A 23849-nucleotide genomic window follows, 5' to 3' on the forward strand; every position below is an offset into this window, starting at 1 on the left:
AAGGAGGGTCTCAGAGGCCTCAGTGGATTTTTCAGGCTTTAATGCTCTCTCAGGGAACCAAGCACACCAGGCAAGGATGGCTGGCATGCAGGCTGGTCAGGGGATGCTGGGAGGCAGGCAGGCAACTGAACCTCCTAGCCCCCCACGAATCTTCACACTCTTTCTCTGCGCTCTCTCTGGCATTCTCTCCTTCTGTCTTGTGTCATTTGGTGGTCTCGCCCTCTCTGTAGTCACATCGCTTGTCCTTTCACTGCTGCTGCTGCTGCTGCTGGTTTTATCCCCACTGCAAAGCTTTAGTATGCAAACTTGCACATAAGCATGCACATACTCCACATGTCCACAATCAGGCAAGTGTGCCCCACACCCTCACGCCTTCTACATTAACACGATCAAGGCCACAGGTGATAGTCATAGAGACTAGTGGCGTAAAAAGCCTGATTAACTCATCCTACACTCGTCTTCCAATCTCTACTCAAGGTAATGTCTCTTATTTTCAATGTGTTTTAGAAGGAAACTCAGTATCTGTTCAAGTGCTGGGTATTTTGTAAACATTTAGTAAATGTGGTATTTAAGATATAGGCTAGAATAATAACTTCCTTTTCAGAACTTTTAACTATTTCTATTATGCAAATGTTATGAGAAATTAGTATGGGCAAGCTTTTCAAAAAGAAGCGTGCACTCTTCAAAGATCATTAGTAATTCACCACAGTGGTGAGTGTGATTCAACTTGCTAGGTGGAAATTTTCTTTATTCCCAAAGTCTTGGTACAAAATAAAACAGAGTAAGTACATAATTAGTAGCACATCAAGAAAGTTCTTATTTGACTGAGTTTTGACTGAAGAATTTACCGAGACCATGAGCAGGCAAAATGGTATAAATGCCAGACAGTCTTGAGACACAGGAGGCTTCTCACCTGGTAAACAGGTAAGGTGAAAATGAGGGAGGAAGTATTTGGCACTTGTGTTCACTTCCTTGTGTCTTTTCTTTTAAAGATTTATTTATTTATGCACACAAGAACTGGGGTACAGGTCAGAGGTGCGAGGATTCACCAGAGACAGAGTGGGGAACAGAACAGGCAGACTGATTGAAATACACTACTGAGGGGAGCAGTGGGCAAATCAGGAGAGGTCTTCTGTGCCATGTGGGTAGCTCCCTGGCTGGGGATCGAACTCGTGCTGCAGTGACTGCTGACAGCTTCATAGGTGTGTCTTAACCCCTTGCACCACCAGGGAGGCACTCCTTGTGTCTTTGATCTTGGTTATATCCTCTGCCTCCTTATTGGTTGGTTTTGTATCGAAATAGACTATGCCAGTTTCTCTACTCTGAAAATCTGGAGTAAATTTAAAGGAGTAAAAACTTAACCTGTTAAGAAAAAACCTACTGAAGTGTCAGTAGTTTTTAACCAAAAAATACCAAGGAAATAAATAACAAGTTGGTATCACCCTTTAGGCATCTGATAGTACTAAAACATCTTAACTGCAAGGTTCATCATAATATTTTCAGAAAAATGTAAGGAATTCTGAGAAAGGCATTTCTCCAACCATCTTACTACTCTAAAAGAAACAATATTCAAACTAAAAAGAATGATTCTTGAAATCTGAGCTTGGGACTTTATGATATTACATAATTTAGGTGAGCAACATGGTTGACTCAGCCTGGGAAAGCTTTTAGAATTCTCGTTTCAGAATCCTCTCAGAAGTCCCTTCCCCCTCAAGGCCTAGCGTCTGTGTGTTCATATTGGGGCACTTGGCAGCAGAGGATGATCTAGAAAGCAATCAAGGAAAGTGGCTATTAAAAGCTCACAGGCTTACTGGAGAGAGAAAAATGACTTTTGCTAAAAGCTAAATCTCTAAATAACCCTGAAGCTATTTCCCTCTTGACCTAAAATGTGTGGCCCTGTGTATGCATATTCACACTTTTTCTCTGATTCTTTTTTTTTTTTGGGGGGGGGGGGAAGGGAGGTAATAATCTCTACACACATTTAAATTTAACACTTGATGAGCACTTAAATTGTTGAGTTAAACAAGAAGTCACTTGAGCAATTTTGGCTTTGTGCCATTCTTTGGGATTTCATCAGAAGGAGAATAACTTGCAGGACAGAAGCCAACTCCTAATTGTTTTATTTAATTAGAACATTTAGATAGCTAAGCCAGTCTGGAGACTGATTTTCTGCTTCCCCTCACCTGAATAGGAACGCTTTCATCAGAACCTATGTCTCCAGGTTCTTTGTAATTTGGACATGGAATTGACAGAAGGATTTATTAGAGACTTCGCACCTATTAGCATTTCAGCATTTTTAGTAGCATTTCTCATTTTCCCTTTTGCTCTGCTACATGACATGTGAAAACTGATCGTCTTTTCCTTTCTGCAGCCACGCTGGTTGTAAGTCACTATGAATCTATAAAAGCTTGTCACCTTTCAGTGGTGGTGCATTTGTAGATATTTTCTGAAGGCTAAGGAAAAGGGCATTATTGATGAGTACTCTTCTCTGCTACCTGCAAAGCAAGAAAGTATTCAACTGTCAATTTATCTTAAACTTCAAATGACAATAGAAAACAGCATTTTTGTGAGACATTGAAATTTTAACTAGAATTGCTCTAGTAAACTGAAGCCTCTGGAAGTCATTGGGAAATAAGTGCCCTGCATGTTCAGGACAGCAATGTTCTTGTTCTCATGTCAGGGGGTACATTACAGAGAAGAAGTGAGCTCATGGCTTCTCTGAACACCAATAAGAGATGCAGATGAACAGTTGGAATATTTGCAACTTGGTTTAGCCAAATGTGATGAGTTCTTTTTATCACCATTTAAAAATAGCTCCTCAATATTCAACCAAATGTATCCTAATTGCATTTAAATATTGTAAAGGGAGTGATGAGTGAATGAGGCCAAATCTTTAGGCAGATTGCTAATGGGATTAAGGAGTCCAAGATCCCTGATAAATTCTACTAGCTTCTCTGTGGAAATACAGCTTTGGATCATTGCCAGGAAAGGTTGGACAGGGAGGGAGGGAGTTTTCCTCTATAAGTCTGTTCTAGCATCTTATAGAAATTGAGGTTTTACCTTCTTGTATGAGTAAATATCCTGACTGGACTAGAGCAGGAATCTGGACTCTGAATTTTATCTTTATAAATTGTCAGATGCAAATATACCTCTAAGCCATTTGATTCAATTCCTTCATCTTTAAATTACAAGATCTGCCCAACAGCATAGAGCAGAACAAGGTAGTAGCAGGGTGAACTGGTGCAAGATTTCACCCACTGATCTAGTGTCATACTTGTTTCTTTGACCCTTTCCCCCATCCTTTGTAACCCTAACACCAATTACTGGTTACTTCTTTGATTTTGCACAAGCCAGGAGTGAATGTGGTGAAGGTCGATTAGAGTGTGAATCTTTATCCATTTTTTCATGTGCTTGGGCACTACAAGTTGTAACTCCCACATGAAAGCAGCCTGCACAGTAGCAAACTTGCCATTGCTCTACTATCCAATACAGAGAGCTGACATTTCTTAGCTCATAAACTATGTTCCTTTCTTATAAACTTGGATAACTTACTAGTCTGGAGATGGTGCAGAAGTGATTTCCCTAGAGGCCAGGCAGTAGAAAGAAAAGTAACTCCTCCTTCATCAGAAAAAGATGGCTTTTAGGGCCTCCCTGGTGGCGCAGCATTTGAGCACTGGGCTGCAAAGCTTCCCGCAGCCTCTGCAATGCCGGTTCGATCCCTGGCTGCCAGGTGAGGGTCCCACATGGCGCACAGACCTCTCCTGCTGCCCGCTGCTCCCCTCAGCAGTGTGTTTCATAAGTCTGCCTGTTCTGTTCCCCACTCTGGCTCTGGTGAATTCTCTCACCCTCCTGTGCTTCTGACTATACCCAGTGCTTGTACAAATAAATAAATAAATCTTAAAAAAAAAAAAAAAAAAAGATGGCTTTTAGTCATCTGCAAAGAGGGGAAAATGGGACAGTGGTTATGGTCAATCATCTTCCCAGTACCTCCCCTCTGCCAAAGGACAGCACAACAGGGGTGGGGGTGGGGGGGTCAGTACAAAATGCCATGTCCAAAGAGACAAAGCAGAGTGGTAATCATTTGTCTTTTGTTGTACTAAACTTTAAAAAAAAATTGCTGTATTTTAAATTTCTCACTGCAGCCTAGGATATGGACATTATCAGATTCACTATTTTGTAATTAAAAAAATGAGTCTCAAAAAAATTCTCTTTTTAAGGTTTCTTAACATTAAGAGACCTTATGAGAATTCTATAAGGCCTGCCCTGTAGCATTGTATGTTTTATGAGGTACAAAATAATTTATGTAAGCTCTGCTTTGGTGCTTCCACTACAATTAAAATAAAAGAGAAAATTTGGTGTTGACCGTGGCTATTTGACATCATGTTCTATGTTTGCAATCATTGTACTCTGCATTGAGAAATTACTGGTCCAGTCCTCCAATTTCACAATGACTGGCAAGCAATTACAGGAAGACATTGTAGTGAGAAAGAACTAGCAACCTTGGGTAGGTGACCTGCCTTCCACTCCTGGATTGTCCCACATTGGGTGGTGATCTTGGGCAAGCCATCTGTTCTCCGTGGCCTCTCATTTTCATCTGTAAAACAAAGGCGTTGAATTGTTTCATTTCTAAAATTTCTCCTAGTTCTAATTTTCTGGAGGTAGTAACCAGAAGACAGATCAGAAGACTCCAAGTTCAATGTTAATGTCACAATATAAGATTATCCACACAGACAATTTACAAAACATCAACCCAACCCTAGACTGTATTATGAAAAGATTTTGAAGAACACTTATTTAAATCTGACATTATCGTTATATGATGCCTATTGAATAAAAATTTACTAACAAATGTGATAATCACCTATAATTCTCCACATTTCAAATCTATTATATTTAATCTATATATTTAATAATATATTATATATCATAAAATATATAGTATATTTATTTTATATAGTATATTTAATAACATAGTTTGGTTTATTTATATATATTTAATAATATATTATATATTTAATAATATATTATATATTTAATAATATATTTTTATATATTGTATAATATATATATAACATATATATTGCTTCCAACAAAATTATAATTATAATTTTAATTATAATTAAAATGATAATTTTGCTATTATGAGTAATTTATTCTAAGAGGTAAATTTTGTACACACATACTATCTTTACTGTGATAAAATAACATGAAAGAAAAGCTACAGTCAGGCCTCCCTAGTGGCCCAAGGGGTTAAGCACAGTACTATGATGCAAATCTGCAGCCTCTGCAGCACAAGTTCGATCCTCAGCCGGCCAGGGAGCAACCCACATGGTGCAGACCTCTTCTGACTTGCCCTCTGCTCCCCTCAGCAGTGTATTTCAGTCAGTCTGCCTGTTCTCTTCCCCAGTCTGTCTCTGGTGAACCCTCTCACCCCCTGGAGGTCTGACCGTACCCCAGCTCTTATATGCATAAATAAATAAATCTTTAAAAAAAAGCTACAGTCAAGATGATATACTTCAAAAAAGATTTTAGATACCTATTGCCAGTATTTTACCTTAAAATTTTCTTTTATTATCTATAAGAAGGTTTAATAATTTGTTTTTATCAATAGTTGAGAAAAGTATCTATTTTCTGAAATTCTCAACATTATTTATTATTTTAACAATTATTCTCAGTTTGTTTTCAAAGCAGTTAAGCATGATGGTTAGAGCCCAGACAGACTACGTGAGTAGAACTGGGTCACTTTATGACCTTTGGGAACTAACTTAACTTCTCTGTGTATATCAAGCTTATAGTAAGACCTACCCTGCAGTGTTGTGTGTTTTATAAGAATTAGAAAATAATTAGAATAATGCTTGCAAATAAAGATATTTTAAATGATAACTATGATCATTATTCTTTAATTACAAATTTGAATCAAACACTTCAATAAGCTGTTGACCATTTGTTTTTTTGTTGCTCAACTATTAATGCCAATGTTTTGCACAATTCTTGGTCAAGGATTCTTGCTTTGTTACTTTATGAGAAGTTTTTGTGTATTAGGAATATTACTCCTTTGCCTCTCACAAATAATCACCACTTTCAAATAGAGTTAAATGCCTTACTTTCTAAAGCCTTAAAACATCTCTATATTTCATTCATTCATTCTAAGAAAACTTTTTTATTTCATTTTCTACTTTATATTTTTCTGTAACTCTTTTTTTTTTAAATTTATTTATTCATGCATACAAGAAGAACCGGGGTACAGGCCAGATGTGTGTGGGGTGAGAGGATTCACCAGAGACAGAGTGGGGAACAGAACAGGCAGATAGACTGAAGTACACTGCTGAGGGGAGCAGTGGGCAAGACAGGAGAGGTCTGCTGGGCCATGTGGATATCTCCTGGCTGGCCCGGATTGAACCCGCACTACAGAGGCTGTGGACAGCTCCACAGCTCTGTGCCCAACCGCCTGCGCCACCAGGAAGGCCCTTTTTGTTGAGGTAATGTTGGTTTACAACACTTTATATTATTCAGAGAAATAGGTTCATACCTCTTCAGGTGTATGTTACCACATGACACCCACACTAAAGTGCCCGCAGTCCTCCACCACAGTCCCTCAGGTCTTATACTGGGCCCTCCCCTTTGTCTAACAAAGTTTTTTTTTTTTTCTTACTAATTTTTATTCTTGGTAAGTTGTTCACTTCACTCCTTTCTTTTTGTCATGTCCAACCAAAACCTGATACATGCTGGCAACATCTTTTATACAAAGTTTGAAAAGTCATTTATCTAACTCTATAGTCAGCAACACTACAGTAAAGGTGTTTTATTTTAATTTTTATTTTATAAGCATCTTGGAAGAGCACCTGACTTTTAATCTCTTCTACAGCTTTCCCGCTTGCCATTTCACCATACTGAGCCACACTTCGCTCTTCTGTACATGCAAATATTTGGACTTGGCAGATAATCTCTAAGGCCATTTGAATCCTAGCATTTTATACTTCCATGAGGCTTCAGATTAGAGAACTCATGCATTTGAAAGAGTAGGAAGAGTACCCAAAAAACGAATTAACACCAAATTTACTAGGTTTAATGATGTGCCATATATTTGTTCCTTATTCAGTGAAGGAAAAATAAATAATTATAAAACATCATCAAAATAGACTTCATCCAATAGGATTATATTTATAATTTATGATTTAACAACTCTTCTATTAGTGAAATTAAAACATTCTTCAGTCATCTGTTATATAATTTTTCATGTATAGCAAAAGCTGCAAAGGAATTCTGAATTGAAGGAACAGATAAGAAATCAAGAGAGTATAGGTTATGGCTAAGCAAATGATGACTCTGTTGTGTCAATTTGAAGTCAGAGTCATTCCGATTTGACTAATTTCTGTATGAAAATGAAAGTAATCAGCCTCTGTGCATGAAACCATTAGCTACTGCTTCAAAGTGCTGCATTTCAGAAAGGTCACAGAGGGCTGGCCAGCAGCAACAGGAATTTTCCAAGTGATGTGTGTCACATTTGCATATGAAAATTAGTTTCACTATAAATACAATTTGTTCTGCAGATTAACATTTTGTGTCCTCATTAAATAGCAAACATTTCCATATTAAACCCACAAAGCTGCCAGAGTTGACTCTGCTTGCATTGCCTGATAGCATTAATACCTCTGTTTATACTGATGCCAATTAGTAGCACGAAGTGTTGGAAGAATAAAGGAGATCACTAATGCTATTAATACAGATAGTAATAATAATGCTGAGAAGCATTCACAAACCTTGTTAACTTCAAAGATCATTAGTAGTAAAGTACCTCTGGGTTGTAAATGTCAGTTCTCGGGCACATAAAGTATCAGCATGTCTAGAATGCTTTGCTCTCCATACTGGATTCTGCTTCTGGCTTATAACATGAGATCTGTGTGCTGTGAAGAGGAGCAGGCAATTAAACCATTGTTTTCTTTTGCTAAATGCACTCAGTCCAAGAAGGAAGTAAGATGGGCTCTATTCAGGAGAAATAACAATTGGCTCACCTTGTTCTGCTCAGTGCAGCTAAGTTTGCTTTCATTCTTAAGGCCAGCTTTTCAAAGGTAATGGGGTGAGGTATTTTATGGTTCACTAAAAGGTCTTTTATAAAGCAGAATGCCCCAGAATGACACATGAGAGGATTGGGTTCACTTGCACCAGAGCTGAAAGCTCTCTGTTGAGGGTATATTGAGGGGCATAGAAGACAGTGATGAACACATGAGGTCTGGGACAATATACATCACCTCTCTCGTTACTTTTGACCTGGTAGTGATAGGAAGATGCTACTTCAGACAGACGACCCCTTGGGATGTGCTAGTTCTGCAAGAGCTGGCTTCACTCAGCAGGACTAATTGTAACCTACCTCTTGCTCAACAACAGGTGATGGATAATGCTGTAGACACTATTGATAACTACAGTTCCTGAAGAAACCGACTCACTTTACTTCCATGCACATATGCATAAACTTTCGTTTGATGTTTTATATACACTCAGTTTTGGCAACTTTTTTAAAAAAGCATTGACTAAGGCACCAAACATATTCAACTGAAATGTAAATGCTTTATTTTTTAAAATATTTTATTTATATATGCATACAAGAACTGGGATACAGGCCAGAGGTGCGGGGAGTGAGAGGATTCACCCGTGACACAGTGGAGAACAGAACAGGCAGACTGACTGAAATACACTGCTGAGGGGAGCAGCAGGTGAGACAGGAGAGGTCTGCTGCACAATGTGGGTAGCTCCCTGGACAGCTGAGGATGGAACTCATGCTGCAGAGGCTTTGGATAGCTTCACATTGCTGTACTTAACCCCTTGCTCCACCAGGGAGGCCCATAAATGCTTTATTATTGAAGTTTGAATTATGACATCAGGAAATTACATTAAGATGCAAAATAGTATCATCACTTCTGAACTCAGGTATAAAAGTTAGATACAAATATTCGTTTTTTTCTGCCATTACTAGTTGTGGATTTTGGATAAAATAGTTTCTCTGTCTTGATTTTCTTATCTGTAAAAGAGAATGTGATTTTGGATTAGTATGAGGTCTAAATGAGTTGTTAATTCAGTGCCTGGTTCATAAGGTGAACTCAATGGAGATAGAAGCTTTTGTTATCATTTTTGTTTATGCAACAATTTTCCTGAATGTGTTTCGAAACCAAATGGGGGAAAATAAGTGTTTCTCTTAGCCTATTTATAAGAATGCCAGTCCTCCTCAAATCTGACCCAGAGATGTCTCACGTTTGTCAGATGCAGAACTCTTTTCTCTCAACTATCTCTCAACTACCTCATTCCCCTTCCTACTCTAACATTTTCTTAAACACCACCCGCCATTCTGATGATATTTTCTTCATCACTTCTCCATCTTCGCTCCTTCTTTGCTATAGAGCTAATATTGTCTTTTCTGCTCTAATATGATATTGTATTCTTCCCCCACTTTTTCATCTCATGTGGTATACATTACTCAAGCTTCAAAATAGCATTAACTTGTGTTTTCAGTGTTGATCAAAGATTTCTGGGCTCTTGGTCTTTGGGTCTCACTATTCCCTGTCCTCCACTGGTGCAAGTTTAAGAGAAATCTGGATCTGTAGAATTAGCTGAGCTCAGGTCCTTGATTTCTCCTGCTTCTTGAAAGATGACTTGTAGTTGGTTAGCTAGCTACTTACTGGTTTCCTTAAGAGTTTCTTAAGGAACTCTTTAGTTCTTAACATAAGTAGACACCTCGGCTGGTTCCTTCCCGTTATTCACATTTGAATCATCACAGTGAATATATGCAAGGCTCCCGAGCTGGAATTTCTGCACTATGTTTTTAGGTGTAGAAAGGCACCAAAGAGATTTAATATGCAGTAGAAAAAGTTGAGGAAGAACATATGAAAATCTCAAAATACCCTAAAGATCGCTCAGTGGAAAGAAAAATTAGTTTGCTTCTGACTACCAAGAGAATGGTTAGAGTCCATAGGAAAAACAGAATAGTTAATATTAAGTAAAAAATTTCTAATAGTTATACTGCACAGGGACAACTGCCCTGAGAGAAAGTGAGCTCTCTGTTTCTAGATGTATTCAAGCAAAGGCTGAATGATAACTGGCAAGATGCCCAATGAAGGGAATTCATGCATCAGTTGAACTAAATGGCTTTAAGCAATAGTGACTCTAAATTTCTCTGGACTAGGATCTTTGGCCACCAATCCAATTTGAAAGGTACATTGGAGGGTATGGGAAGCTTTAATAATTGGCTTAAAGCTATGTTTTGTATAATGTTTAAGAAAGTCAAGAAGTATCAATTATCCTTATGAAAGAGTGAAATGATAGGTTGGTTATTTTTTAGAACATTTGCTGAGTACCTACTTCATGGCAGACTCTATAGTGTTGGGGCAGAGTAATGAGAAAGACAAAGTTCAGCTTGAGCTGGCATTTTCCTGGAGCTAGGGAGGAACCTGTGAATATATGTTGACACTTCCTCTAGGGTCTCCCCACCTCCATGAGTTTCTCTGAGACATATTCTCTATTACTACCATAATCAGTTTAAAGGAGATAGATAATAGATAAATCTCTGATTCTAAGTGATGTGACAATTGTATTTCACTTACTATTTCTCTTCCTAGACTTAACATGAGATGAGCAAGAACTGTCTCATTCATGTAGTAGATGTTGAATGAGTGAATGAATGAATGACCAAAGAATGTAGAGTATGCTACCAAGGCATCATATAAATCTTTCTCTGAATTACTTAAGCAAAAAAGGACCTAAAATCATCTTTCTGGGTCAGATGTGGCAGACAAGTGAGCCAGGTATCCTGTAAGTCCCTGTGAATATCCTTGGCTTTTCAAGGACCAAAACTTGCATTTCTTTTGGAGTATCTCATGGCAGCAGATCATCTGAGCCCCCAGTGAATGAATCACAGAATGGATTCTTGGAAGGAAAACAGGACTGTTTAAAAAGAAAAAAAAAAAAACAACTCTTCTTTATGCAGTGAAGGATGTAAGGAAACTGGAGGAAGTTCAAAGAAGAATAACAAGAATGATTAAGGGACTGAGAGCATGATTTATGTTGAATGATTAAAAGGATTAAACATGCAGAACTTGGCCAATGCTACATTCTTAGCTATAAAAAATCAAAATTAAGTGCCAGAACTCTTAGCTCCCATGAAAAATACAAATTTGCATATAATTTGGCACATATTTCTACTCGAAGTTCAGTAGAGCCTCACTGAGGCAGCATTCACACAATGCCAAAACCACCAGCCTGTTTGGTCAGTTTAAAGAAGACCCTGGTCATGTCAATAAAAACACTCTATTTGACATAATTGAATCATGATATAACCATCCCATGTCACCATGCACCTGTGATATACCCATAAATTATGTAAAAGAATGTAACAGATAATAATATTTTACCTGAAGGTCACATACTAAAATACAGAGCGCAAAGTGGGAGCCACATGAGGGAGGGGGTGTGAACTTGGAGGACACAACATGGCCCACTGAAAAGGAGCAGCTATGCTGGGTTCCAGCTAATTGTTGCTGTGAACTAGTTTTTGTCAAGGGTTGTCAGATCTTCTTGTCTGTCAAAGGAAATCAGTGACTGGAGGGTGTCAGCAACAAGGAGTAGAAAGCCAGCTCAAAGAGGAGTCACTTATCTCTGAGTGGAAAGCAGGAGCTGTAGGCTGAGAAAATGGAGGAAATGTAGGAAAGGATGTGAAGAGTCAGCAAATAGACATTCCCTAAAGCTTAGACATCCATATCGTTGTATTAAAATTATCTTGAATTGACACTTAAAAAAAAGTAAACACTCCTGTCAAAGTCATTCCATGATTACAAGTGTGCCACCTCTTATATGGCGAACTTCTTTCTGCTAGAGTTAGAAAAATTGAAGTCCATAAAAAGTGAAGGACATTCTCATAGGCATGGTGAGTGGATCTTCAGAACAAACACTGAGTATGAGTAATAGCTCTTGAGAGGAAGTCTGGGTTCTTATCTGATTTTGTTGTCTGAGTTAATTATCTCTAGGCCCATAACATCTACCTTTTCTAGCTCTATCTGGAAAACATGGGTTTATGATTTTTCACATGGCTCTCAGTCCTATACTCTATTAGTATTCATAAGGAAAATATGCCTAAAATAATTTATAACCATAACACATACAGGTACATATATGAACCAACATATATTCACATCAAGTTTAATTTGAAGGGGACATTGAAGAAAATGAAAGAAGGGTATTTTTTTATAGGATTGTGAACATTTGTTGAGGTTACGCAGTGCACAGTCTAGGGGTGACCATGTGAATTGGCCAGTACACATGTGACTTGAAAGGGGACATCAGCTTCACACTGCAAGTGCTCAAAACAGGAGAGGAGCTCTGTTGTTGGAATTCTGAAATGTTATGTCTCAAACTGTTAAAACTCCATTGTTCAAATTGCCAAGATTTCTTGTATGTGCTCCCTGCCCCACCTGCAGTATGAAAATAGAGAATCAGAGAAAAGGAGATAAGTTCTAATAAAGAAAAAAATGAAGAGGTAGTTACAGCTTTGAAAGAGTGAAGTGCTAATTTTAACAGATGTCTACAACTTTGAGTAAAAGAGAACCACTGTCATCTTCAGAAAATGAACATATTGAATTAAGTACCCTGAAAAATTATGATGAGAATTATAAGATGCGGGAAAGATATAGTAAAGGAAATGTGGAAACTCCTTCCCTAGAGTAATTTGAAAGTCAACAGGATAAGGGAAGTAGAAAATCTATTCTAGGGAACATTTTCTATTGATTCCCTGGGGCCTAAGGGATGATATAATGGGTCTCCTCCATCTCTAATTGCTATCATTCTTAGACTTTATGTATTTTCCAGGATTTTATAATGTTGCTGTTAGGCCCACATTGAGGCCCCTCCAATAAGGGGAAAAACTCCAAACAAACCCTAAACTAGTTGTTCCATGGAGTATAAAGATTTTCCTAAATGGAAATTGTACATCGTAAAATTCTCCAGTGTGAATTTCATTATTCCCTGAAGGTAATCTACCAAGATGAGTGTCATCATCATTTTACTTCATTTATCTGCATCTCAGGTTTATTTTAATTTCAGGGGAGAAAAGCAATGGGATTGCAAATTCTCATGATAGTAACTGAAAGGATCTGTGTTTTTTTTTTTCTCCTCTTTCCACTATTTTTCTACCAAGAAGCCCAATCCTCTTAGTGATGAATCGGTAAGAGGGGAATTAATGCACAACCAAGGGGAAAGGGAGGCCTCCACACCTGCTGTCTGAATGCAAGGAAGATGGATCTCTCTGTGGCTCAAGAACTGAAGACATTTTGGATTTACTTAGTAAAGTGGGTTTAAGGAGTATGTGTGAATGAGGATTGGTTATGCATGAAGGTTTTGATGATTGTGTTTTTCAGCTTTTCGAATGTACCTATTTTCGGTTGTGGACTCAGAGATGGCAAAAATCTGAGTCTAATCAAGGAATTTGGAAGCTCCGTCTTTATTACACAGACAGTCTTAGAAATAGCACAGTGGTCAGATGCCCCGTCTCTGCAGTTCAGAGTTCTCTGTGGCAGCAGCTCCCAGAGTAGCTTAGTAACACAATCTAGAACCACATCTAAAATGTGATGAGAGAAACAGATATTTTCATGAAAGTAGGATTAAATACTTAACTGTAACATGCCTTTAGATTAAAAAAAAAAGGAGAAAAGGTGGAAATTTTGGTTTAGTGTTTATCTCAGTTTTGTCTGGATTATGGAAAAGACTCCACAGCTCAGGTACCCTTTATGGGTCTTATGCTTATTTTTGGCTACATATCACGAAACTATACCTAGAAATGAATACTTTACAAACTTTTATTTTGTATTTTCTCTTTGTGCATTGTACTTGTAAATTTGTGAGTATTTTTTCTAGTAAATGCTCCTTTAGATATTTCCAACTTTAATTAGTTTAGAATGAAGGAGATACCAGTGTTGTTGAGGGCCAGGATGCCCCAAGAAGCCAGAAGTTCCATCTGTAAAGCATTGCCACCCTAACTCCAAGGTCAGGGAATCTAGAAGGAATGGCGGGGGGGCGGGGTAAGAAGGAAGATTTGAGAAAGGACCACATTCAATTTGGTTTTGTATGTTGGTATTTTACTGCCAAATCTCTCCTTTATTGCTTCATTTAGAATCTGAGATAGTGAAACATCAGAAATTTTCATGTTTATCTTGTAATTTAAAATGAAAAAAAAAAATGCCTCACATTGGGATTTTCAAAATTATGTGATTCCAACTCAGTGTTGCCTAATCCCCAACCATCCTTACTCTTCCTGCTTCTTCTCCTGTTCAGAAATGCCTGGATCTTGTTTTAACTCAAGATAATTCCACCAGGTAATTTGGAACTTTCCCTTTCAAACTCCATTCCTCTCTCTACGTCTTCTATCAATAAACATGCACCTTTACCTCTACTCTAGCTAGAGCCAAGGTCTGTTTGTTAACATTTTGTGTCACAAAATGCCCGGTGATGTCATAAAGCACCAGAGATCTGGAAAAAGCAGGGACTCTCATTTTAAGTCGCCATGAAATTATTGGTAACTAAAGGATCATCACATTTTTGATGTATGCACCAGTGGTTGTGGCAGCAGTGAGGACCTAGTTAACTTTGGGCATTTTTACCTTTGGCAACTTTCTATAAAGCCCTGTGCAGAGAATATAGATTTAAAGAGCCGAAGTTATTAAAATGGGGTGGGGTAAGAGGAAACATGCCAATAAAAACAGACAATGTGGTTTTTTAATCCTTTGCAACAGGAATTCAGGCAAAAGGGGAATAAAATAATTCTATAGGGTCACTTGTAATTCAGCTTAAACTAAGCTCAGGAAACTGAATAATATTTCTCAGAAGACTGATTTATGCACTTAAAGTAACTCAGTCCCAGGTGCCATAGGAAGTAAAACAACTTCTAGCAACGTCCTAGCCTGCCTGCTCAAACTAACTGCCTACATCAATTTCTAACTTCTCTGTAAAACATTTCAGAGTCAGTTCTACTGGGACTGTTGAAGCCCTAGACTCTCTGTTAGCAGGGGCGGCTACAGTAAGGGAAGTCCAGGGACCTAGGTAGGCTCCACATTATAGGCATTGTGTTCCAAAGTTTGCTGTGAATCATTTCTTTGGAAACCTTAACATGTTTTCTATAAAGAAAGAGAGGTAGACATACTTGGGCTCCCTGGCTTGCATAACCCTCCAAAGTCTATTTAAACCATACACAGGTCAAATCCCCTCCACTACACAAAAACTAGAGAATAGTCACATAATCACACAAAATTGGGGTAGAACGGTGGGAGGGATCAGACGTAATTTCTTTTTTCATTCATCCTCTTTTCACTTTTCCACTTATCCCTTAATTCGAAGAGAATTAAATATAGTTGAAAATTTGGTGGATGTCTTGATTGAGGTTTCTGAATATTTTCCAGGATTTTAGAGACCAATGGCACAGCTTAGTTATTATAACTGATGTTGCTTCATTGTGCACAATTTGTCTTTTCTGACAGAGAAAATAGCTAGGAAAATGGCTCAGCAGAGAAAGAAAAAGGGAAATTTCTAGCAACTTCTATAGGAAGGAGGCCCTTTTGGGGATAGCTATTTATTGTTGCTAAGTCAGAATATGTTGGAACTAAGTGTTTCAAAGTCACATTAACTTGGAACCATCAAGCTTCATTTTGCTCATTGGTTCCAACTCTTTATTAGACATGCTCACCCAACTTTTTATTAAGCATGCCAATAAAAAGTAAAATAAAAACATTTCTGGCAATCTCTAACTGTTTTTTCTCAACATACCCTGAAGTGTTGGTACAGAGTGAAACTAATGCATCCCAAATGTGGTAGTCAGAGGGAGAAGGAAGAGAAACAAAGGGCCTGGATACTTCACATACTGGATAAGAAGACCTTGATAACCGAGTTGACTGTATTTGGAATTTTCCTGTTTCCTTCTGAAAAGGAGACAGGGAGCTGAATGAAGTGCTTATCTAAGAAGTGTCAGAACCCTTTTACAATGTTATTACAAGGATGTTGGTAAAGTGGAAGGAAGATTTTGGCAGGTATAGATGGGATTATATTTGACTGAATGTATTTCTTGCTACGTGTTAATATGTACTTTTCTAGTATCACCCTCTTAAGGAGTTCAGATAAAGGCCTATCAGAAACTCTCCTTTAACACTCTACTCAGTGTATTGTACAAGGAAGGCAGTATCCTAACAGTGACATGGATGAAAGCAAAGGATTTCAGTTGACTGTTTGGGAGATATTGCTTTAAAGCAAGAATAGCAGGGGAAGTTTGGCCTAAAAGTAGTCTATGAAATTCCATGTGGGTCTCAGCGATGGGGTGATGGATTCCTTTCTAACAGGATACACCCAACTTCAAGTGGGAAATTATTTGAAAACCTCCCAGCTGCGCTTCCCAGGCTTCTAATGAGAGAGAATGATGCAGTCATAAGCATATCCACATGAAAATGTTTAATTCAAAGGGAGGGGACTCTTAGAGAGTCTAGATAAAACAGTTTGAAGGTTTAGAGTAGCAATTACCCAGATAACATTTTCACAAGGTCTTAAATCTTGACCCACTGGGGAAAAAAAAAAACAAAACATTAAAATCTACTTTCTCTATTTAAACCAGAGCAATTTTCTTGTATATAAATAATTTAACTCAAAAGACAATAAAAGAAAACCCCTGTCACAAGTTACTGAAATGGTAATAAAAGAAAAGCAATTTTCTTCTACATTAATAATGTTGGTGTAACAGGTCACAGCAACAGAAAATCATGTCACAGTGTAGTTAGCATCAAGGAGGTCTCAGATGAAGTCAAATTTTTAAGGTCTATAGATAAAAGTAGTGAGCAGAGAACATAGTGAAGACCAAATGTAAAGGGATGACATGGAGCTGGGTAAGAACAGAATCAAGAGGATCACACAGAGGAAGAAACCCGCTGTTAGAAAATGGGACACTGGCTTAGTGATGATCAGGTCACAGACAATAAGAGAAGGACAAGTACTGTGCATTGAGAATGGATAGCAGAAGGGGGCTTGAACTGTCCTACTCCCAAGGGGTTTTTCTCTTCTCTAATAAAGGAAACTGTCTTTAAACTATAATAGAAAGAGTAAGAGAAACTGAATTCCAACAGAGGTAAACAATATCAAAAGGTGTTTAACATTTATACTACATTAAACTTTTAGATTCAGCTACATTGTATCCCAGGTTAACTGAGAGACTTTCATAGACGGGACTTCTTTAAAAATATTATTTTGAGGGGCCTCCCCTGGTGGTGCAGCGGTTGAGCGCCGGGCTGTGAAGCTGCCTGCAGCCTTGGCAGTGCCCGTTCGATCCCCGGCCACCATTGAGGGTCCCACATGGCACAACGGACCTCTCCTGCCACGCCCGCTACTCCCCTCAGCAGTGTATTTCATCAGTCTGCCTGTTCTGTTCCCCGCCCTGGCTCTAGTGAATTCTCTCACCCTCCCGCGCTTCTGACTGTACCTAGTGCTTGTATAAATAAATAAATAAATCTTTAAAAAAATATTATTTTGAGATGATTATCAATTCAAAGGGAGATGCAAAGAAATGTACAGGGAGCATCTGGGCACAAGCTTCCCTAAATGATCAAAGATTTAAAAAACACTAGTGAAATAGTACATTTAATGAGAATTTACAGAGGATGAGAAAAGTGGCACCAAAAAACTGAGAGATGATAAATAACTTTAGAATCATCAAAAGTGGGGGTAAGGTAATGTCAGCCACTTACTTGTTGAGTTTTTAATAGATTTCCTATTAAATTCTAGAAATAGTTGATCAAGGTTTGAGTATATGTGAAAACTGATAGTAGGATATGAGGAATAAGCTAGGTCATTTCTCTTTTTTGGAGATAATTTCTTGAACAATATACCCAGGGCTCTGTCTATAGTATATATATTTCTCCCCCAGCAATCTGAAACATTCTTTCATCATGTCTCTTTTGAAAATTTGATTTTTTACTGTAGTGTTAGAGGAGCTCACTGCTAGTATCTGAGATCAGTGGCGCTACCAATATGTAGGAGTTTCTGACAGCATGTCACAGGCACTGGCCTGGATGACTGAATTAAAAACTCCAGAATAATTTGGCTGTTAGAAGACTAGGTGAAGCCATCAAGATGAATTTTGAAAGATTCATACGATGAATATATGGGATGTGAGCAACATGTTTTAATAGCAATAATTGTGAAAAGACTTTGGCATTTTAGTTAACATCTTAATATGAATGACAAGTGGGAAAAATCAGGGTAATTTTAAGACCTTGTGTGTCTGACACAAGAGATGACAGAGTGACACTAGATTTAACACTTTCAAATCTATCTGCATGTTGTGATGAGTTGTAGGGCCTGATTTTAAGAGGGACATTGACAAGTCAGTCAATGTCAGATGAAGAATCTGAAGACACTCATTTTATTTTTTTTTAAATAATAAATTTTATTTTTATATTCCCCCATACAACTGCACATGCCCCATTCTGACCCCAATCCCTCCCCTCCCGGCCCCCACCCCCCAAAAAGTGAAGACACTCATTTTAAAGGGAGAGACCAAAGCAGTGGGGTTTGTCAAAGCCATCTTCATATGTGGGGAGGGCTATCATTTCAGATAAGGATTACAATAATTCTCTGTGGCCTAAGGTACAGACCCTGTGCTAAGATCTGGAAGATGCTGGAAATAATCTCAAAATAATATACATAAAATATTTTACTAATTAGACAGTAGTCAATCACCATAGTTTAAGGCAATCAATTTAAGTGTTTAAAGTATAAGAAGTCTTGAAGGAATATATAAGTTTGGAAGTCAACAGCTTATAGTTTAGGGCCTCCCCGGTGGCGCAGCGGTTGAGAGCTGGGTTGCGAAGCTGCCTGCAGCCTCTGCAGCGCCGGTTCGATCCTCGGCTGCTCCCCGGCCACCGGAGGAGGGTCCCACATGGCACACAGACCTCTCCTGCCGCCCGCTGCTCCCCTCAGCAGTGTACTTCGGTCCTTCTGCCTGCTTTGCTCCCCGCTCTGGCTCTGGTGAATTCTCTTACCCTCCTATGTGTCTGACTGTACCCAGTGCTTGTATAAATAAATCTTTCAAAAAAAAAAAAAAAAAAAACAGCCTATAGTTTGAATGGTGTAAGTAGGAAGTAGGCCAGAACTACCATTCATTTCAGGAAGCCTTTTTTTCTGACTTTAGCAAAGCCAAATTTTGTTTATATATGCAATGCTTCAGTGATACAGCTATGAAAGTTCACAGATTCTACAACCTTAAAATTTAAACTTTCTTCATTTATGATCAGAACTAATTTTGAATAATAAGAGGACCTTTGAGTAGCACAAGCTTATAAAGTGGAGGCAGAGGGATGAGAATAAAGAGTCACAGAAGCATACGGACATGTGGGCACGTGCACAGTGACAGGTGTCAACGGAAGGAAATTTGAAATGGTGGGAGTCAGCCGCAGTTCAAATTCTTTGGAAAGGTTTCATAAGACAAAAATTATAACATGCCTGGAAGAGATGCAACATATATATTGAACAAGGTAAAGGATGTATCTGAAAGTCAAGTGGCAGACTAATTTAAAATAAATAAAATAAATAAAAATAAAGTTTAGGGAAGAGCATTTTGAGTCACATATTATATGTGAAAAGATTGGGGAAATGTCAAGTGCAGGTTTATTATGATTAGTCTCAGGAAAGAGCACTAGAAATGGGAGGGAAGTGGTGGGAAGTGGAGAAACACTGGAGAAGGAGGATTACCCAAGATGCCTGAAGGCTGAGATATCAGAGATTGAACTCTCCTTGACTTTGTAGTGTACTTAGCTATCCCAGTCCTCATGTAGGTACAACTTGGACAAAAGATTAGCCTTCAGTTGTCATATCTTTTTATTACATGAGAAGTACAGATGTCAGCTAGCATGGAAGAGAATATAAAAACAGATGATGCACACCTCACAGAATACAGAGCAAGGAAGTTCTTGATTGGATTTTGTGCTCTGGTTAATGAAATGAAAGAGGGCGTGTCTCCAAAAGGGGCTGAACTGACTGTTACAGAATTAGATTCTAGAAGCATCTCAAGGATTAGCTTATATCCTGAGCAGAGGAAGTTCAAGGGATAATATGCAATACTCTGTCCATTCTCTTTATGGGGACGGGAGGATAGAGAAGAGGAAACAAGGAAATGCTCCTTTTGCAGAGTAGACACTAATTACCTGGTATACGCAACTTAAGTGAAATTGACATTTGTTGCGCCTCTACTGTGTGTTGGGCCCTTTCTATACATATCTTAGGATAAACTTTACAATAACTCTAACAGGAATAATGAAACGTAAGTATAATGGAGATCAAGTGAAAAAGCTATTCATTCCCTTGGATAGTCTGTGGAAAAGCTCCTTTCCAGAGAAAAATAAGCTTACCTCCCTGTGCAGAAAGCTTGTGTCTTCTCTGAGATAAAGAGAATCCTCAAGATAAAGAATTTTTAAAATTTAGGGGACGTAGTGACTTGGAATATAAACTGTGCAAGTCTAAGATTAGACTTTATGATCAAAGAATACTTGAACACAGAATGTATAAAATCACAAGAGTTCCTGTGATCTCCTTCTCTATGAAGATAAAATATTCTTTTTTACAAGGCAACCAGGCACAGGTAGAAGGAAAGCTGGGTCTGAGGTGGTGACTTGACTTAGATCTCTCGGTGCTGGAGGTCTCTGCCAAAGTTTGTGAACTGTGAGGAGCAGTGGGCATAGTTCTCATTCTGACTTCTATATCTGGCAGAAATATTGACTCCATTTCTACTGTAAACATATATTATTAACTTGCATGCACTGGTTTATTTGACTCCCATTTATTTGATCTTTCTCATCCCAGATGAGGAGACAAGGCATCTATAGATCATACTTCCTCAGAATTCATGTAGGAGATTTAAATAACGGCAGGGTTTGGGTACACCACCTTCTCTCATAGATGCAGTCCTTGAAATGATAGAGGTTGCTTGCTTCCAGAACTCGTTAGAAAATAAATGTAGCTAAATCTTTTCATGCTGGGTAGATTTAGCTGCACTTCCCAGGGGACTAATATTTCTTCTCAGGGTTCTTTTCTTGAAATCCTTGTGAATGTTTGAGAAGAGGTCCCTATAGAGAAAAGAAACTCAGTCGCAGGCACAATGACCTCTGAATTATGTTGCAGTTTCTAGTGTAAATGCTATGTTCATGCACTATCATGGGTGACAATGCAAATGCACCCAAGTCAGGAAACTCAGATTTATGACTTTAGCAACAGTTTTAACTTCTCCCACTCTGGTTTGCTCGGTGTTTTATGTTATTGTACTTCCAGTGAAATTTATGCCTTGATGTGCATTGTGAGTGAGTTATGGTTACTCTGGGAACCTTAATTTTGCATTTCTTGACTTCTGTGTGTTCAAAGGGACAGGCTTTCAAAAATGGCCTACAGAAAAGCACGTCGGATCAGCCGATGTTGTTTAATTCCTCTGCCTGTGGAGTGGGAGTGAGGAGCCTCCATGGCTGGGATTACTTTGAATTTGCTCATGGGTCTACAGTTGACAAGAGCAGAGAGAGACCACGGGGGATAGGGGTACTGAGGATCATGCAGCCTCAGGTGGATGTTCAACTCAGGTGACAAGTGTAAGGTAATGGAAAAGGAAAAGAACATGAATTAATTGCTATGGTAACTATTATTTAGTGAGCACCTATTACATGCCAGGTATTATTAAGTATTTCACTTATGTTTTCCATTTCAACTTTGCCTCAATCATTTGAAGTGGGTTTTATCATCTCAACTATGCAGAGCAAGGATACAGAGTGAAGAAAAAATGCATAAGTTGTCAAAGGTCACAACAGTAAGAGAGCTAGAATTCAGATCCAGACCTTCTGACTTTAAAGTTCATGTTCTACACCGGGCTGCCTCTCCAGTCACCAAATCCTGGTATGTAATTTCAGTTCCATTTCTGCTAGCTGTGCAATCTTCCTGAAGGCTTCAACCTTGGTTTTTTCTTTGGTGAACTGTGGATAAGAGCTGGCTTAAGCAGGCTTAAGCTGCTACTACTACTGCTGGCTTAGGCAGGATTAGGTTTATGAGCTCTCTATTATTACTGGGACTCTCTGTCAAGGACTCTGGCTCATGGTCTTGGTTCAGCCAAACAAAATGAATGGATCAGGGTGACACAAAGACGTATCTATATTTTTACCTTGACCATCAGTTACATGAGAGCCTGAGTTTGTTCCTGTTTTATTATGATTATTCAGTCCCTCGAGGAATGTTTGACACATAGACAAACATATTTGGTCATGGAACGTGGCTTGCATCAAGACACTTCTCATTCCACCTTCTGTGCCCTGCCTCCTGCCATCTAGGATACAGGTGTGTGCTCTCTACTCTGGATATTTTCTTTTTTCAGAAATTTCCTGTCTTGGTCAATCACTACAGCAACTTACTTTTTGCTTGGGGACCCATATACTACTATGCAAACTATTTACAATTGTTGAGAATTTCAAAGTCAATAGGAGTTTACAGCATTCTATGTCTAAATGCAGTGATTCTAATGGAGGACTTTTTGATGCTATGGTGGGCTTTAGGGAGGGGTAGATTTGGGGGACTGACAATTGGCATGCCTAAAATAATACTAGAATTAGCCCCATCCTTGCCCCTGTCCAACAGCAGTAGGGTCAAACCAACCAAGTCAGAAATCACTGCCACATGAGACCCTGACAACCTGTGGTTTTTAAGAAGTGCAAAGTTTTTATATGCTACCATCTTTGAAATCACTGTAGTTATTCTGTCTCATGGAAGATTTTTCTTATGCACCTTGCCCTTCAGAAGGATTTTTCAGCTTTCAGACATTAGTTCTTGTGGTTCTCAGTCTGAAAGTCCACAAACAGCCTCAATTCCCTAACTGTGCTCATATTACCAAGCTTGGAGCTCAGTCTTGCTGTCTATTGTCATCTCTTGCTCTGCTGGAGCAAATGATCCCAACATCATTATCCTTATGATTAGGTTTTAAACTCACTCTGTCCAAAATGACTTCTTGTCATTTCCATAAGTGTTCCTTTGCCTCTAGCTCTTGAGGTCTCACTATACACTACATTTCCTATTAAGGCTAAGTTCCTCCCAAGACAGTTTTCTTGCTCCTGATTACTCCTTGACTCCTCCCCTTCCCAGTTACCTGAATATCCTTATTCACTTTTCTCTGAGGTTAAACAAGAAAAGTTATGAAACTGGTGAGGATGTCACTTGTAGTGGTAAAAGCAAGACCTTGGGGCTTGAATCACAAGCCTATAGTAAATACCTGAGTGAGAGAGAACAAGTGTTATCTCTCCTAGATCTAGTTACTCATCCTCTGAATCAGATAATCATGCCTTCTTTATAGGGATTGGCCTGTCATTGGTTAACATCCACTGCAAGTTTACTATCCTTAAGGAAGAAGAGATACTGTAGCTTTTCTGGGAGAAGTATTTTATTGATAGTAAAGGACAATTTAAAAAACTATCAGTTAGGGCCTTCCTGGTGGCAAAGCGGTTGAGCACCGGGTTGCAAAGCTGCCCGCAGCCTCTGCAGCGCTGGTTCGATCCCTGGCCACCGGGTGAGGGTCCCACATGGCGCACAGACCTCTCCTGGTGCCCACTGCTCCCCTCAGCAGTGTACTTCGTCAGTCTGCCTGCTCTGCTCTTTGCTCTGACTCTGGTGAATTCTCTCACCCTCCCGTGCTTCTGACTGTACCCAGTGCTTGTATAAATAAATTAATCTTTAAAAAAAATTTAAAAATGAAAAGCTATCAGTTAGGTTTGAGAAACTGGAGGGAGAAGAGACTGCAGAAAGAATTATTGTCATAACTATGA

General features: G+C 38.7%; 1 long non-coding RNA gene across 2 annotated transcripts in view; it reads right to left on the reverse strand.

Annotated features, from left to right (window-relative positions):
• Positions 1 to 2122: 2122 nt before the first annotated feature.
• LOC119257795 (uncharacterized) overlaps positions 2123 to 23849 on the reverse strand; it is a 50826-nt gene continuing 29099 nt past the window's right edge. Inside the window, exons 3-5 of one of the 2 annotated variants that reach the window (XR_005128121.2) lie at positions 7796 to 7904; positions 4500 to 4594; positions 2123 to 2495 (exon numbers count right to left, since the gene is read on the reverse strand). This is a non-coding gene — a long non-coding RNA (uncharacterized LOC119257795). Of the gene's footprint in view, positions 2496 to 4499; positions 4595 to 7760; positions 7905 to 23849 lie in introns of both variants that reach the window. The other variant, XR_005128122.2, reaches the window with a different exon arrangement.

The sequence above is a fragment of the Talpa occidentalis genome, unplaced genomic scaffold, assembly GCF_014898055.3.
Source record: "Talpa occidentalis isolate TD23 unplaced genomic scaffold, MPIMG_talOcc4v2.1 talOcc4.4, whole genome shotgun sequence".
Classification (NCBI taxonomy): domain Eukaryota; kingdom Metazoa; phylum Chordata; class Mammalia; order Eulipotyphla; family Talpidae; genus Talpa; species Talpa occidentalis.